Genomic DNA, 8,556 nt, shown 5'->3' with positions numbered 1-8,556 from the left:
TTACTTATGTAAATAAGGTAATTCTGTTTTTATTTTTGATAAATGTGCAAAAATGTCTAAACCTGTTTTCGCTTTGTAATTATTGGGTTTTGTGTGTAGATTGCTGAGGAAATAGTTTTATTTAATACATTTTAGAATAAGGCTGTAACGTAGTGCAGTGGTCTAAAGCACTGCATCCAGACTGTATCACAACCGGCCGTGATTGGGAGTCCCATAGGGCGGCGTACAATTGGCCCAGCGTCGTCCAGGTTTGACCGGTGTAGGCCGTCATTGTAAATAAGAATTGATTCTTAACTGACTTGCCTTGTTAAATAAAGGTTAAATAAAAATAATAACTAAATGTGGAAAAGTCAAGGGGTCGGAATACTTTCCGAAAGCACTGTATACTCATACAGACGAGGGACAGGTTGAGGGAGAGGTTGTTTAACTGGTACCACACCGTCAGAGTGCCAACCTCTTCCCTGTAGAGGATTGAGTGTGTCTGGGAGGGAGGAGGTGATGTACTGAAGTCTTTGACCAGCCTCTCGCAGCACTTCATGATGACTGATGTGAGTGCTACGGGTCGGTAGTCATTCAGTTACTTTCCCTTTATTGGGCCCTCTGGGCCACCATAATCACAATGTTCTTCAACTGGTCGTTCAGTACAGTAGGCTACCGTTTCAGTTGAATTAAACGTTGCACCATGTTCTGTCTACTAAAACGCCCTCAGCACTCTATGATATGATTGGTCAGCCATGTTGCCTGTTACACCCCTTTTTACTGCAGTGTGCATAAATTATACACTTTCTTTTGAAATCAATGTAGATCAGCATGCTGAGTTAGTAGTACCTTATAATTCAGTGTTTTATTCAAAATTGTAATCTTTTTGGTGACAATGACAACAACACTGGAAAGTGATTACACTGTTTCCTCACAGATGCCATGTGTATCACTGAGATGTCCATGATGATGCCATGTGTATCACTGAGATGTCCATGATGATGCCATGTGTATCACTGAGATGTCCATGATGATGGCATGTGTATCACTGAGATGTCCATGATGATGGCATGTGTATCACTGAGATGTCCATGATGATGGCATGTGTATCACTGAGATGTCCATGATGATGGCATGTGTATCACTGAGATGTCCATGATGATGCCATGTGTATCACTGAGATGTCCATGATGATGGCATGTGTATCACTGAGATGTCCATGATGTCCATGTCCATGATGATGCCATGTGTATCACTGAGATGTCCATGATGATGGCATGTGTATCACTGAGATGTCCATGATGATGCCATGTGTATCACTGAGATGTCCATGATGATGCCATGTGTATCACTGAGATGTCCATGATGATGCCATGTGTATCACTGAGATGTCCATGATGATGGCATGCTGGAAGCAGAACAACTTTGTCGATGCTCTGTGTTCCAATGAAATGCAGTCCTTCTACAAGTGTGTTGAGAAGCCCAGGTAAGATGCTGCTTCTCACAGTGTACCGGAAATCCTTGCTCCAGGCTTATTACACACACACACCCCACTCTCCCGACTCCCTGTTGTTTTAAACTAGGTCAGCATTGTTATATTAAACATTTTATTAGGAGATAAGGTAACCAAGCAGCATGGGTAACATGGTTTTCTATGGCGTTTCCTGGCTTGGGAGGAGTCATAACAAAAAATCTACCCCAGGCCTGTTTCCTTGAATGTCTTCCTTCCTGTTTTGCTTTTGTTTTCCATTCTTTCACAATTTCCCTTCCTCAGCTCAGATGCCCAGCTAATGGATGCTACTATAGCACTGCATGGATGGATGACAAGTCTTTGGCTAAATTGCGCTTTCAGTTTAGTGTCTACAAGGAAGTAAAACATTATTTACAAATGTGAATAAATAGCTCAAAGCCATTACGTTTTCAATTTAATTAGTATTGAATGAGGCAATGCATTTTCTTTAACAGTTTTTGTCTAAATGCATTTCCTCACAGATTGCAGTGAAAGCCTATCAGAGCATCACATCATTGGCCAAGGGGGATGCCTTCAACCAAAACAAGCCACAACCCTGCTGAAGTGACACCCCAAATTACGCAAATAAATCTAGTACTACCACAAGCCCTACTATTAAGATGTGTTCATTGACTCAGGTTGCTGGCCAGAGACTATTTACAGTGGGGCACAAAAGTATTTAGTCAGCCACCAATTGTGCAAGTTCTACCACTTAAAAAGATTTGAGAGGCCTGTAATTCTCATCATAGGTGCACTTCAACTATGACAGACAAAAGAATGAATGTATCGTGAGATTTTGAGTGAAAACCTCCTTCCATCAGCAAGGGCATTGAAGATGAAGCGTGCCTGGGTCTTTCAGCATGACAATGATCCCAAACACACCGCCCGGGCAACGGAGGAGTGGCTTCGTAAGAAGCATTTCAAGGTCCTGGAGTGGCCTAGCCAGTCTCCAGATCTCAACCCCATAGAAAATCTTTGGAGGGAGTTGAAAGTCCGTGTTACCCAGCAACAGCCCCAAAACATCACTGCTCTAGAGGAGATCTGCATGGAGGAATTGGCCAAAATACCAGCAACAGTGTGTGAAAACCTTGTGAAAACTTACAGAAAACATTTGACCTCTGTCATTGCCAAGAAAGGGTATATAACAAAGTATTGAGATAAACTTTTGTTATTGACCAAATACTTATTTTCCACCATCATTTGCAAATAAATTCATTAAAAATCCTACAATGGGATTTTCTGGATTTTTTCCCCTAATTTTGTCTGTCATAGTTGAAGTGTACCTATGATGAAAATTACAGGCCTCTTGCACAATTGGTGGCTGACTAAATACTTTTTTCCCCCACTGTATTTACATTTGAGATTTTTCAAATAGCCACCCTTTGCCTTGATGACAGCTTTGCACACTCTATGCATTCTCTCAACAAGCTTCACCTGGAATGCTTTTCCAACTGTCTTGAAGGAGTTCCCACATATGCTGAGCACTTGTTGGCTGCTTTTCCTTTACTCTGTGGTCTGACTCATCCCAAACCATCTCAATTTGTTTGAGGTCGGGTGATTGTGGAGGCCAGGTCATCTGATGCGGCACTCCATCACCCACCTTGGTAAAATAGCCCTTACACAGCCTAGAGGTGTGTTGGGTCATTGTCCGATTCAAAAACAAATGATAGTCACACAAACCCCAAACCAGATGGGATGGCGTATCGCCGCAGAATGCTGTTGTAGGCTGGTGCTTCCATTCCTGTGGCGGTGGTTTTTGCTTGATGGTTTTTGCAACTGCACTATTTTACCCCATTTTTCCATATTGACTGACCTTCATGTCTTAAAGTAATGATGGACTGTCGTTTCTCATTGCTTATTTGAGCTGTTCTTGCCATAATATGGACTTGGTCTTTTACCAAATATGGCTATCTTCTGTATACCCCCCCACCTTTCTTGTCACAACACAACTGATTGGCAAGAAATTCCAGAAATGAACTTTTAAGAAGGCACACCTGTTAATTGAAATGCATTCCAGGTGACTACCTCATGAAGCTGGTTGAGAGAATGCCAAGAGTGTGCAAAGCTGTCATCAAGGCAAAGGGTGCCTATTTGAAGAATCTCAAATATAAAATGTATTTTGATTTGTTTAACATTTTTTTGTTACTAAATTATTCCATGTTTTATTTCATAGTTTTTATGTCTTCACTATTGTTCTACAATGTGGAAAATAGTACAAATAAAGAAAAACCCTTGAATGAGTAGGTATTCTAAAACTTTTGACCCCCCCACACAGAAACATCAAGTTCCATCGATGCCAGATGTGATTAATCAACAAACTGGGCTGCAGATACACTTGTTGTGATTGCTATGTTTAATTGAGTATGCTGTTATAGGTAATCTAAAACAGTACCATTTAAAATGGCTTCAGTCACAAAAGAAGGTTCCTACGAATATATAACTTCACTCACTGTCTGTAATATTTTGAAAAGCATTTTCATTAGGCTTTCAGTTATTGCTATATTATTACATGACTATCTTAATATTACATATATTACCACTTTACTTTTTACGATGCGCTACTAATTCACATTTCTCATAACAATCAAGGACATTTGTTTTCGTAACTTACTTGACATGATATTTGGTGTGACCTGGATGAAATACTGTGACTGACTGTAAACCCAGTATCTTGAGTTAACGCCCATAAAAATGATCGCAATAATTCCATACTGCACAGTGGTTGCTAATGATATGAAGATATTATTAGTGACCTGTGCAGTATTGAATTATTGTTCTTTTGTTGCTCATCTTCTCTGGCGTGCACTATAACTCGATGATCACCTCAATAGAATACCTACTTTGAGTTTCAAATGGATCACTCAAATGTAATTTGAAACACTCCTGATATAGTGAACATTCTAGCTATTCTGTATTATTGGCCAATTTGCCAGATAGGATTACATGCCGGGAAGTAAAGCCCATTGCTGGTCATAGTCACACAGGTATTGAAAATTGCATTAAGATGACTGAGGTGCCAAGAAAATATCTCATTTGCTGACTAACGTCTACTGTAATTTCAGCTCCAGCTGCATTACCTTATAATTCATACATTGTTTCCGTTTTCTAATCTTAAAACCCTCCCTTAGTCCTTTTGATTCAGGCACTAGTTTTTATATTACGTACGCTAATGATGTTTGAAGTCAACATTAGGATGTTGGATGCTCTTATGCTTTGTCTGCCGTCCAGGAAACGGCTAAATCCGATGTCAGAATTGGGTATTTTAAGTATTTCCATATTAGGCTGCCCCTCATTATGAAGAGAACCATTGCCATCCCACCCCATTGCCACCCCGCCCTACCATTTCCTCACCCTCCTTATAATTTCCTGCTAAACGCCTAGACTGAAAAAGAAATACTGTCCTTCACCATTAGCAGTGCAGATGGGTTTGATCACACTACCACAAAATAGCAATTCATTATATATACAGTGAACAAAAATATAAATGCAACATGCAACAATTTATAAGATTTTACTGAGTTACAGTTCATATAAGGAAATCAGTCAACTGAAATAAATTGATTAGGCCCTAATCTATGGATTTCACATGACTGGGCATACAGATATGCATCTGTTGGTCACAGATACCTTAAAAAAAATTGGCCCTACAGTGGGCCTCAGGATCTCGTTATGGTACTTCTGTGCATTCAAATTGCCGTCGATAAAATGCAATTGGGTTCATTGTCCGTTGCTTATTCCTGCCCATACCATATGTTCTGCTAAATTCGCTAAAACGTTGGAGGCGGCTTATGGTAGAGAAATTAACATTAAATTATCTGGCAACAACTTTCAACAGCATTCCTGCAGTCAGCATGCCAATTGCACGCTCCCTCAACTTGAGACATCTGTGGCATTGTGTTGTGTGACAACTGCACATTTTAGAGTTGCCTTTTATTGTCCCCAGCACAAAGTGCACCTGTGTAATTATAATGCTGTTTAATCAGCTTCTTGATATGACATACCCATCAGGTGGATGGATTATCTTGGCAAAGGATAAATGCTCACTAACAGGTATGTAAACAAATTTGTGCACAACATTTTGAGAGAAATAAGCCTATTGTGTTTATGGTACATTTCTGGGATGTATTTTTTCAGCTAATGAAACATGGGACCAACACCTAACATGTTGCGTTTATATTTTTGTTCAGTGTATTTATGTACAACTATGAAACAGTACAGTACTGGATTGCTTTCCTTTATTTCTATATTTCTGTACTTAGACTGGCAGTCATTTGAAGTTATAGTATTGAAGCATGAAAAAGGATCAAGGCCTCCTATCACAACATGCTGACCTTGGCTTAGACATTGCGAGAATATTCTAGACCAGTTACAAAAGTTTAACTGTTCTTAGACTGTGTGTTGCCTGGTATCTAAATCTATATTCATAAAAATTGGACTATATTTACTTTAGACTGACACCCCGAAAGTAATTAACAGTCCAAGACTAGAGGCAAATCAATAGGTCCTTTGAAGATCATACCAGAATCTAGAAGGCCTTTCCCCTTTTGTTTGGCCCGCTTTGATTCCTTGTTAAGACCAGAATAGAACTTCAGAAAATAATCAGCTGTTTCAATAGGATATAAGAAAAAATGGGCTATCTTTGACATCTCTTAAAAGGTTGCCACCAGAGCATCACAGACTCTCAAGTGGCAGAGAAATATAAAAAAAATCCTTTGAGGAGATGTTGATTTTATCATGCTCATGTTGTGTACCCGTCTGAATATTTATGTTGGGATGCCAAAGAAAACAGTGGTGCCCCATAAGTAGGACTAATCACGCCTTGGTCAGTGAGAAACAAATTCTAAATCCTTTAAAGCCATGTTTGAAATTAGCCTATAGGCCTATACTAGAAGTACATCTCATGATCTCATATTTGTTATAATAACGATAATCTTCTTACTAATGGTGAGAAGGTCAGTTGTGGTTGATTTTTGAAGATCTGTATTAAAAAACATGTTTCTATTAAGCATGCTGTAGATCAGTGGCAGTCAGTGTCGTTTAAGATGAGGGAGGACAATTTGTTTTTCAGGAGCATGGCCTTATTTCTATTACAGTATATTGGATGACTCATTCATATTCCATTCACCCAGTTCAATGTAACAGTGACAGGTTTAGGTTTAGGTTACTACATGATACTCAACTTTTCCCTATACCCATCTTGAGGTTGCTACAACCTAGCCTATGAATTAAAGTTTACATGGTAGGTGCACACAGATCGAGAGACACATTTGAGGTGACAGACAGTGACATTCAATACTGCCTAGCAACACTCTTGCCTGTATCTAGCTGATATAGGGTGTAATCATTATTCCAACAGTTGCAAACGAGAGTTTCTACTGGACAAATTCAGGTATGTTTATCCCCATTTTGTTCCGTTTGCTTCCATTTAAGAAACATTTTTCAACAGAATTGGCAGAATGAATACACCCCTGATCACGAGTAAACAGTTCACTTTCATAGCAACCACGTTGTATTCCTTCTCACATCTATGTGCTCTTCTCTCACCTCTTCCCTTCGCATGTGGACTTCAATGCACAACACTTCAGCTGTATTTGACCCACCAATCCGCTACACACAGCCTACATCGTTTTCACCATATTAGCTCAAATAACGTCATAGTCAGCATAGCTAATAGAGCTAACGCGTTAGTACGTCCACTACAATCATGCAGTAACGTTACAGTGTACAGTCAGTATGCAGGTACACCGGCAGGCCCCACTGGCAAAAAAATTGTAATACCAAAAGCTTACCTTGACTTGGAAGAGTTCCAGTGTCGTGTTAGAAAGTCATAGCCAGCTAGCTAACATAGCATCCCTCTGTTTGAGCAGAATGTTTCAGTAGGCTGTACTAACTAGCTGCATTTGCTAACTAAGTAAGTGAAACTGAAAGTGAAACAAAATGATACTCTCTATTTCTCTCTTGCTTCTACATTTTGGAATAAATTAATTTGTTCAAAACTGGTGAACTATTGTCTTTTTCTCTTTGATGCAACCACTCACCACATGTTATAGACTGCAGTGCTAGCTAGCTGTAGCTTATGCTTTCATTACTAGATTCATTCTCTGAACCTTTGATTGGTCGGACAAGATGTCAGTTCATGCTGCAAGAGCTCTGGTAAGCTGCTGAGGCGACTGTAGACCTTTGCAAAATAGTGTTTTAGTATAATTATATTTAGTATAATTTTATCTAAAAATTATGACTTTTAAATGTTTTACCATTTACATTTTATGAAATTCCCTGAGGAGGATGGTCCTCCTCTGAAGAGTCTCCACTGCTGTAGGTGTAGGTCACACTTCCACACAGAAAAAATAATAATCATACTTTATCAAATTCCGGACACACCTTTAACACAGTTACTGATAAAACATAGCCAAAAGGCGTAGTCTATTTCAAACTCTAACATTAGTCCAGAGCTAACAAATTCAAAATACTCTGTAGTTGACAAACAGGCATATATATGGGTCCAACATATCAGACACCCTGGCTTTTAAGTAAGCTCTGTGCATTAGGCTATACTGCTGCTGCCAACATGTGTTCATATGGCTTCAAAGTCTCATAAAATGTTTCCACTGCTGCCTCGGGTTGTGAGCAGTAGCCTAGCTTACTCTACTCCTGGAACGAATTTAGTGGGATAATGACTAGTACTAGCCTATTGCCAATTACATATCTGGAGATCTCCATTAGCCAAGTATGGCACAATACCTGTCACGTTCTGACCTTTATTTTCCTTTGTTTTGTCTTTATGTAGTATGGTCAGTTTCGTTCATGGTCACATTTATTGTTTTGTAGTTCTTAGTGGTCAGTTTACGTTTTATAATAAACTATATGGACCCTTACCACGCTGCGTTTTGGTCCGATCCCTGCTACAGAAATCTGTCGTTACAATACCCTTGCCTAAATGAGAGTGCCACAGTGTCATGATCTATGTTATAGAATGTGTTTAGGTCTCGTTACGGCAAGGCAATATACATTTAATTGATCTTCGAGTTTAATTTTCCATGCTAGGAAAGCATAATTTGGAGATGAGT

At 39.4% G+C, this 8,556-nt stretch overlaps 1 pseudogene; it reads left to right on the top strand.

The window, feature by feature from the left end:
• The first annotated feature begins 539 nt into the window (after positions 1–539).
• Positions 540–2,078, top strand: LOC115113871 (small ribosomal subunit protein mS37-like; annotated as a pseudogene).
• Positions 2,079–8,556: the final 6,478 nt, after the last annotated feature.

The sequence above is a fragment of the Oncorhynchus nerka genome, linkage group LG28 (genome assembly GCF_034236695.1).
Source record: "Oncorhynchus nerka isolate Pitt River linkage group LG28, Oner_Uvic_2.0, whole genome shotgun sequence".
NCBI classification, from domain to species: domain Eukaryota; kingdom Metazoa; phylum Chordata; class Actinopteri; order Salmoniformes; family Salmonidae; genus Oncorhynchus; species Oncorhynchus nerka.
The sequence above is the reverse complement of the archived record's forward strand: the minus strand, read 5'-3'. Positions and strand labels throughout refer to the sequence as shown.